The 8,592-nt window shown below is 46.8% G+C and overlaps 1 long non-coding RNA gene across 1 annotated transcript; it reads left to right on the forward strand.

Moving 5' to 3' along the window:
* Window positions 1-367: 367 nt before the first annotated feature.
* On the forward strand, window positions 368-5,283 carry LOC125092453 (uncharacterized). Its single transcript, XR_007124932.1, has 3 exons — window positions 368-486; window positions 1,109-2,162; window positions 5,003-5,283. It is a non-coding gene; the product is annotated as an uncharacterized LOC125092453 (long non-coding RNA).
* Window positions 5,284-8,592: the final 3,309 nt, after the last annotated feature.

Raw genomic sequence — 8,592 nt, forward strand, 5'->3', positions numbered from 1 at the left:
ATCAGACACGCAAACAAGCAAATAGGAAACAACTAGTCTAGGCAGAAGACACAGAGAAACGCCACCACATCACCGATGGGGTGTGACATGGGGCAGCCCCTGAGGCAAACGGCGTGGTGGTTCCTCGAGAAAGAAAACAGACTTCCTTTGATCCGATAAGTCAACTTCTGGGTCTACACCGCCAAGAGCTGAAAGCAGGAACCCGGACAGCTGGTCGTTCCCCAACGTTCATTACATCTTTCGCAAGAGCCAAAGGGATCCGGAAGCAGCCCGAGTGACCGTCACCAGACGCGGAACCAATAACACAAGCGTGGTCCATCCACATGATGGACGGATGTCTGCCCTAAACGGGGCCCGACGTGGCTACCACCTGCTTGGACCTTGGAAGTCCTACGCCGGGTGACATAAGCCAGTTGCAACAGGACAGACGGGGCACGACCCCACTTGGACGAACTCTCCTGTTGCGGGAGACAAGATCAATTCGAGGTAACCAGGAGCCCGGAGGGGGGGGTGGAAGAGATGGGGACTGACAGCTGCCCCGTTCGCAATTTCAGTTCGGACAGGCCCAGACATTCTAGAGATGGATATTGCCAATGTCTGCACAACAGTGTGAACGTCCTTGATGCCAGTAAACTGTGCTGAAAAATAGTCCGAATGGCTAACTGTAGGTTGTGTAAATTTCACCAAAATAAAAAACATTTTTTTTTTAAAAAGAGTGTGCAGTGAGAACAGTGGCCGGTCCCGAGAGCTGTGGCAAAAGCCACCAGGAGAGGACCGGGTGCACGGGGGAGGCTGGGGGGAAGAGAGTGAGGCCTCCTCTCCTGGGTGTGCATCCTTTCAGGTTTTGCACCAGCGCAGACGGCAGGGGGACAGAAAGGGATGGGAGGGGACCAGAGGGAAGAATGCCCTTCACCTCTCCCGGCCACTCCCAACCTTCCCCACTATCCGCTGCTGGTCCCTGCCGCTGCTGGACATAATAATCTGAGTGGCTTGAAACAACACCGTGTTATTCCCTTACAGTTCTGGAGCTCAGAGGTCTGTGATGGGTCAATAGGGCTGGTCCCTCCTTGGGGTTCTACAGGAGAAATCATTTTTGTGCCTCCTCCAGCTTCTAGGGACACCTGCGTTCCTGGGCTCCCGGGCCCTCCCTCCAGACTCCCAGCCAGCAGACGACATTGTGACTCTGACTATGGCTTCCATCTCCAGGCCTCCTTCTCCTCCTCTGACCGTCCCGTCTCCTTCTTAGAAAGACCCTCATGATGCTATCAAGCCATCAAGGATCGCTCCCCACTCTCCAGATCTGTAACTTACACCTCCGTTTCCGCCACATAAAAGGTCACAGGCTCCAGATGCTGCTGATTACGAGGTGGACGTCTTTGCGGGGGGTCTTTATTCTACCCACAACACTCATCCTTTCCCTCCACTCAAGCTTGTCTTTCTCCCAGGGGTCCTTTCTCCCAAGGTAACTCATCATGTAAAGTGCCCGTCCCAGTTCACAGTTTCCAGACCCCTGAATCTCGCCTTCCCATTCCCACTGCTCACACCTTATCTGGAACCCAGTGGCCACCAGGAGAGTGAAGTTTCTGTTGTTCATTAAGGGATTCCTTGCTCCCCGGCCCTCTGTCTCACCGATATAGAATCGGGGTACACGTAGATCTGAAATTCCCTACTGGCTCACCCACCAAAGGCATTTCTTCAGGAAAGCCCTGAGACGGGGGATCGACAATCACCATGACTTCAGGAGAGCGTGGCCATGAGGGGCTTCCTTTGTCTGGCCTGGGACAGCCCACTGTTTTAGGACATTCGTCTCGTGGGAAAACACGTTTTGCAATCCATGCAAATCACTTCCAAAAGGCAGTGTCGGAAGGCAGGCTGGGTGTGTAAGAGTGCTCAGCTGACATTCAGTGTCATACGTCCAACCACCTGAAGTAAATCCATAAAATAACTAAGCAAATATTAAACACACAAGGAAGACCAGGGACAGGTCAACCGAGCCGCCCGCAGAAACCCAACATCCATTTAGAGAAGCAGTTCGTGCAGTCAAAACAAACAAAATAATTCAGAACTGCAAATTATGTAACGAACCAAACATTTCCTCTGACTTGCCTGGTCCTGTCTTTCGGCAGATGTCACCTGCGAGGCCAAGCTTCCCGGAGTCAACCGTAAGTCATCCTTCTCATGGCGGGTTCACCTATACTGAAGGTGTACTCCGACCACCCAACTTTCGAGGCACAGAGATTTACTCTCCAGCTGTCCTCTGTTCCTTTCTGGAGCACTTGCTTTTCTCTGGGACTAACATCTCCTTATTCTGGAGTCTGCTGGCTCAAAACCATATGTTCTCTGCTCGAACATCCCTGTCCAATCAAGGAGACTCTCGAATTCCAGAACCTTCTGACAACTTTTCCCTACATCTTTAAGATCCGTCTGTGCCGTGTTGTTTGCTACTGCAATTAAAAACAAACAAACAAACAGCGCTGACAGGGGCCATCTGGGCAGGAAACACAGGGTTCCTCCCTCACACTGGGCTCATTTATACAGTTATGGACATGGCTTGGGGCCAGGCTTCTCAAGCTTGTCCCCAAATGTGTCCCGCACAGAGAAGTGCTCGAAAGTCTCCCTGGATCCCTTTTTGCGTTGAGGCAGGGTTTTTTAGTCTCAATCCTACTGAACTTCTGGACTGGGTGGATCGTGGTGGTGGGGGCCAACGGGTGACCTTTAAATTGTGAAGACCAACGAGAGATCATTTGCTCCCTGCCCGAGTAGAACGAAACTCGAGTAGCAAGGTGCTTTCTGTGAGTGGATTTACTCACACAGCCACGCAGCTAACCGTGATGGAGAAGCTTCTGTCCTGCATGCCGGGCTGCTCCAGGATCGGAGCCAAGGGAGACGGGTCCAACCCCAAGGGTCGTATCCTCAGGATAGGGGAGAGGGCCCATCAGGCTCCTGCTTGTCTGTGCCCTTTGAAAAAGGATGGGTCAGGAAGAAGGGTAAAATGGCAATGAGTCAGATTATTTGGGAGGTGGCTATGAATTCACAGGAAAGTTCTGAATTTAAAATATTTTAAAACAATTACACTTTTGTTATAGTCAAGAACACAGAATAACCTGGTTTAGGTTAATAAATTGTCATCTTAAAGATGTCCTTTGAGGGCTTGCTTTGATGAACAAATGAGAATAATTCATAATTCATGGGGCACTTTTGGGGAGCTTGAGGGGAAAAGAACCCAGTGAAGTTAGTTGCTAATTACCAAGTCAGAATCCGGGAGGATGTCTGGAATAGCCAATGTCACATTTTTTCAATGCCCGCTAAAAATATCAGCACTACAATAGGGAAAACTCAATTTCTAGTTATCTAATATTTATTAAATGCATGGAAAATAATTTATTAGTTTTGTTAAAAGGAGAATTCAGAAGAACCTGTGCCAATTAATTTACCAGGGCTATATTTTAATAGGCTTTTAAAAACACTTGTCCTGAATTAATTACTCCTAGACCGTTACTGAAAAATCACATTAAAACTCAAAAGCTACCTTCCTGTATTCATTCACTTCCTGATAATGAACTCGAAGGTAATTTCAGTGTCGTCGGCATGCACGCTCGCTTGTCAGAGTTCACATAGAGAGTCACAAAGTGCAGTTCTCTTTCTCAGGCTAGAATATATACCCCTGGTCCTTCATTTTCTCCAGAACCAGCAGACTTTATCTCCAATGTGTCTGTCTCCAACTTTGGAATATTTCTTTCTTTCTTTCTTTTTTTTTTTTAAAGATTTTATTTATTTATTTGGCAGAAAGAGAGACAGTGATCGAGGACATACAAACAGGGGGCAGTAAGGAGAAGGAGACTCCCCGCTGAGAAGGGAGCCCAAGGCGGGGCTTGATCCAGGACCCTGGGACCATGACCAGAACTGATGGCAGATGCCCAATGACTGAGCCATCCAGGTGCCCCTCAAGTTTGGGATCTCTTGATTCCCATCAATTCCATTTTGAGGAAATTCACAGCACTTGATTCAGAAAAACTTTCCTTTCCTTCACTTGTCTCTCCACCTAGGATTGATTATTAGGTAAAGAATGTAGCATCCCAGAACTGATATGCGAGATGCCTAGGATGTTAGGACATGAAAATGTATGTACCCATTCTCAGGTCCAGGTGGGCTCCAAGAGGCTCGGGAGACAGGGCAAACCCAAATGCTACAACAAAGTGAAAAATAAATACATAAATAAAAAATGAAAAATTAACGAGCAAACCAATAAATAAATAAAACAAGAGGGCATTTGTATTACTCAATGATGTAGTAAAAATGAAAGCCTTAAACACTAAAGATGTGATATCACTACATGCATGAGACAGCACACAACACACGGCAGGTGCTATTTATATGTGTATAAATAGTCTTCATGGCTCCACGACCTGAAAATTTATTTATCTGGTCCCTGCAATGTTTGCACTATGAAAATGATTAGCCAGCCTTTTCCTCATGGACTGAAGTTCACTCCCACCCAGCTTCTGTCAAAATCATCATGGAATGCAAATTAGTGCTGTCCAAACTCATTAGATCTTACTAATTATGAGCTTGCCGGTTCCTAGCGAGACACGTATGAGGGATTTGAAATTCACCAACATGTTGTAAATTCTGGAAGCAGGAAAGTTGAATAAGGTAGAGAGGAAAAAGTAGAACACATGTTCACCATTGAAAATCAGTATGGACAAAAATTTAGCTGATTTCCAGATGCAAAGGTACTACTAGACAGCTGGCTAGGTCCGCTGGTCTTCAGCTGGCTTTCCCAACAACTGGGGTCCAGGCCTCTGTCCTGGCTTCTGAGTGAGGGAACTCTAAGCGGGTGACAGGCAGAGGTCTCAGCTTAAGGATGGAAGCTCAGGGAGCATTTAGAACTGAGAACTTGCTCTGACCTCAGGCTTGGCTCTGGATTTAAGCCCACTCGGCAGAGTAGGCCATTTCATGGCAAGACACCCAAACATTTCCTATTCTCCACTGAGTTGTGCAGGAACCCCATGGAGACAGGGAGCCACCACCCATGGCTGGGAGCGCGGAGATTGGAGCCACTGCCTGGGGACACACTGTGGTACATACTGACCCTCCCTGGGCCTCAGTCTGTAAAATGGAGATAGAAACAGTACCTTCATCAGGGGTTGTTAGGATTAAATGAGGTCATATCTGTAGAAGGGTTTAGAACAGGGGCACGCTGATAGTAAGTGGTATGTGGACATCTGACAACAAAAAGGAGACGTGCTCCAGTCTGTTTTAGGATGTCAGACACAGGTTAAGAATCTGGTCACCTAAGCGAGCATAAAAGGATTATAATTTTACTTCCATATGGTGGGGACCTCTGGGTCTTATCTGCCATGGGGACCTGGGGAGAGGCAGGGGAAAGGAGGAGGGGGCAGGGGGAGAGGAATCTAGGAGGAGGGAGGGAGGGAGGGTGGGGATGAGCAGGGGGTGCCTGGCATCCTTGATGTCCCAACCACATGGGAAAAAGAAGAGATGTGTCCTGTATTCGTCCCTCCCTGCCTCTCTTCCAGTCCTGAGAGCCCAGTGGGCAGGGTCTTGCCCTCTGCTGGCTGTACACCTGGGTGCCTATTACCCAGTAAGGCTGAAGTCATTCCTTCCAAGAACTTCTGGTTCATTCCCAGGAAATGTTGAAAATGTTTTACAGAGTCCTCGAGGATTCCGAGAACACGTTACAGATCACAGGCCACAGAGCAGGAGAAATCCCGAGGCACTGACCTGACCGACCTTGTGATGGCCACCCACCAGAAAGTTTGGCCAGCTCTGTATCCAAAAACACTATCTTCTCCACCCAAATGCTTGAGCGCGGGGGGTCTTGAATGTTCCCGGGTGACTAGGCATGTAGGGTTCCAGAACAACCATGGCATGAAGCAGCCAAGGGACTGACTGTAGGATCTACAGTGTTAGCAGAACACTGTAGCATCAATGGTGTAGGGAGGCATGATTCCAGAAGGCTTCTGGAAGGACAGAGAGCAGAGCCCAGAGAATGGAATCACAAGGCATGCTGGGAGTGTAAAATGCACACCCAAATTCAGAGACGTGGTCAAGCTGAAACATCTCATCGATCATTCTTATATCGATTACAGGGTGAAATGATTACATTTTAAAATATTGGATTAAATAAAATACATTCTTAAAATTCATTCTGCTTTTTACTTTTCAATGCTGGCTATTGGAAAATCAACTCTGGGGCTCATGTCCTCTTTGCAGTCGACAGCGCTGAGCTGAAAGTTTCTGCAGAGAACAGGTCACCGCCCAAGAGCCAGAGACCAAGGGCAAGCCAAGTTTCCCTCAGAGGGCAGAAGCAGAGAGCAAGTTCAGAGAGAAGGACAATCTGAGAGACAGGCAGCTCTCACTCAGGTAGAACAAAGAGGACTGAATGAGCAAATTATTAATCACGTGGGGATGAAAAATAGGTACCTGGCATGGCTCTCCTAGGAAGCTCCAGGAAAATGTGTTGCAAAATGCAAAGAGGCAAACCAGGGATAGACAAGATCCAGCCTGGAGAGAGGTTATGGGGCAGGAGGGTCGTTTGAGGATCATAGCTATGTGCCCATTTCAAGATCAAACCAGCGTCTTCGGAAGGAGGAGGGGGCAGGGTGGACACAGGTGCGCTCTGGGTGGCAAGATGGGGTGGGTGAGGTGTCTCTGTGAGCCCAAACACTTGGCAGAAGCCCCAGCAGACACTGGAACACAGGTGGAAACAATCGGCATATGTCCCTACAAAACCAAGCAATGGCACAGGACAGTTACTAATTCCAGAACATGTTCAGAGTTGTACAAGGAAGGAAATGCGGCCATCGCTTGCAGAGAATGTAGGAAGCCGTAATGTAAAGACTCTAAACAATAATCATAATCTCTAGATTGACGGAGAGGGAGGAGTTTAACTGGGGTATTAGCCAGCCAAATCCTCAGCCACCATAATCGAAGTGGACAAAATGACTAAAATGAAGTAATGAAAAAATAACAGTACACGCTTATTTTTTAGAAATATGCAGGTAAATCACAAAAGAAATAGGTAAGAGTGGAAAGTTGTTGCTTTGTGGGTGAGTGGGATGGCATGGGGTTTGGAGGGATGGAGCAGAGCATTTTGATAGTAATTTTATTAATTTTTAAAATTAACATAAATGTATTACTTGCCCCAGGGGTACAGGTCTGTGAATAATCAGGCTTACACACTTCATAGCACTCACCATAGCACATACCCTCCCCAATGTCCATAACCCAACAACCCTCTCCCGACCCCCCTCTCCCCAGCAACCCTCTGTTTGTTTTGTGAGGTCGAGAGTCTCTTATGGCTTGTCCCCTCCTGATCCCATCTTGTTTCATTTTTATCTTCTCTAGTCCCCAAGCCCCCCACCCTGCCTCTCAAATTTCTCATATCAGGGACATCACATGATAATTGTCTTTCTCTGATTGATTTATTTCGCTCAGCATAATACCCTCTAGTTCCATCCACATCGTTGCAAATGGCAAGATGTCCTTTCTTTTGATGGCTGCATAGTATTCCATTGTGTATATGAACCACATCTTCTTTATCCATTCATGTGTTGATGGACATCTAGGTTCTTTCCATAGTTTGGCTATTGTGGACATTGCTGCTATAAACATTCGGGTGCACGTGCCTCTTCAGATCACTACATTTGTATCTTTAGGGTAAATACCCAGTAGTGCAACTGCTGGGTCGTAGGGTAGCTCTATTTTCAACTTTTTGAGGAACCTCCATGTTGTTTTCCAGAGTGGTCGCACCAGCTTGCATTCCCACCAAAAGTGTAGGTGGGTTCCCCTTTCTCTGCATCCTTGCCAACATCTGTCGTTTCCTGATTGGTTAATTTTAGCCATTCTGACTGGTGTGAGGTGGTATCTCATTGTGCTTTCGATTTGTATTTCCCTGATGCCGAGGGATGTTGAGCATTTCTTCATGTGTCTGTTGACCATCTGGATGTCTTCTTTGCAGAAATGTCTGTTCATGTCTTCTGCCCATTTTTTGATCAGATGATTTGTTTTTTTGGGTATCGAATTTGATAAGTTCTTTATATATTTGGGATACTAGCCCTTTATCTGATATGTCATTTGTGAATGTTTTCTCTAATTCTGTTAGTTGTCTTTTGGTTTTGTTGACTGTTTCCTTTGCTGTGCAAAAGCTTTTGATCTTGATGAAGTCCCAGTGGTTCATTTTTGCCCTTGCTTCCCCTAACTTTGGTGATGTTTCTAGGAAGAAGTTGCTGCAGCTGTGGTCAAAGAGGTTGCTGCCTGTGTTCTCTTCAAGGATTTTGATGGATTCCTGTCTCACATTGAGGTCTTCCATCCATTTGAGTCTATTTTTGTGTGTGGTGTAAGGAAATGTTCCAGTTTCATTCTTCTGCATGTGGCTGTCCAATTTTCCCAACACCATTTGTTGAAGAGACTGTCTTTTTTCCATTGGACATTCTTTCCTGCTTTGTCAAAGGTTAGTTGACCGTAGAGTTGAGGGTCTATTTCTGGGCTCTCTATTCTGTTCCATTGATCTATGTGTCTGTCTTTGTGCCAGTACCATACTGCCTTGATGATGACAGCTTTGTAATAGAG

Source organism: Lutra lutra, chromosome X (genome assembly GCF_902655055.1).
Source record: "Lutra lutra chromosome X, mLutLut1.2, whole genome shotgun sequence".
NCBI lineage: Eukaryota > Metazoa > Chordata > Mammalia > Carnivora > Mustelidae > Lutra > Lutra lutra.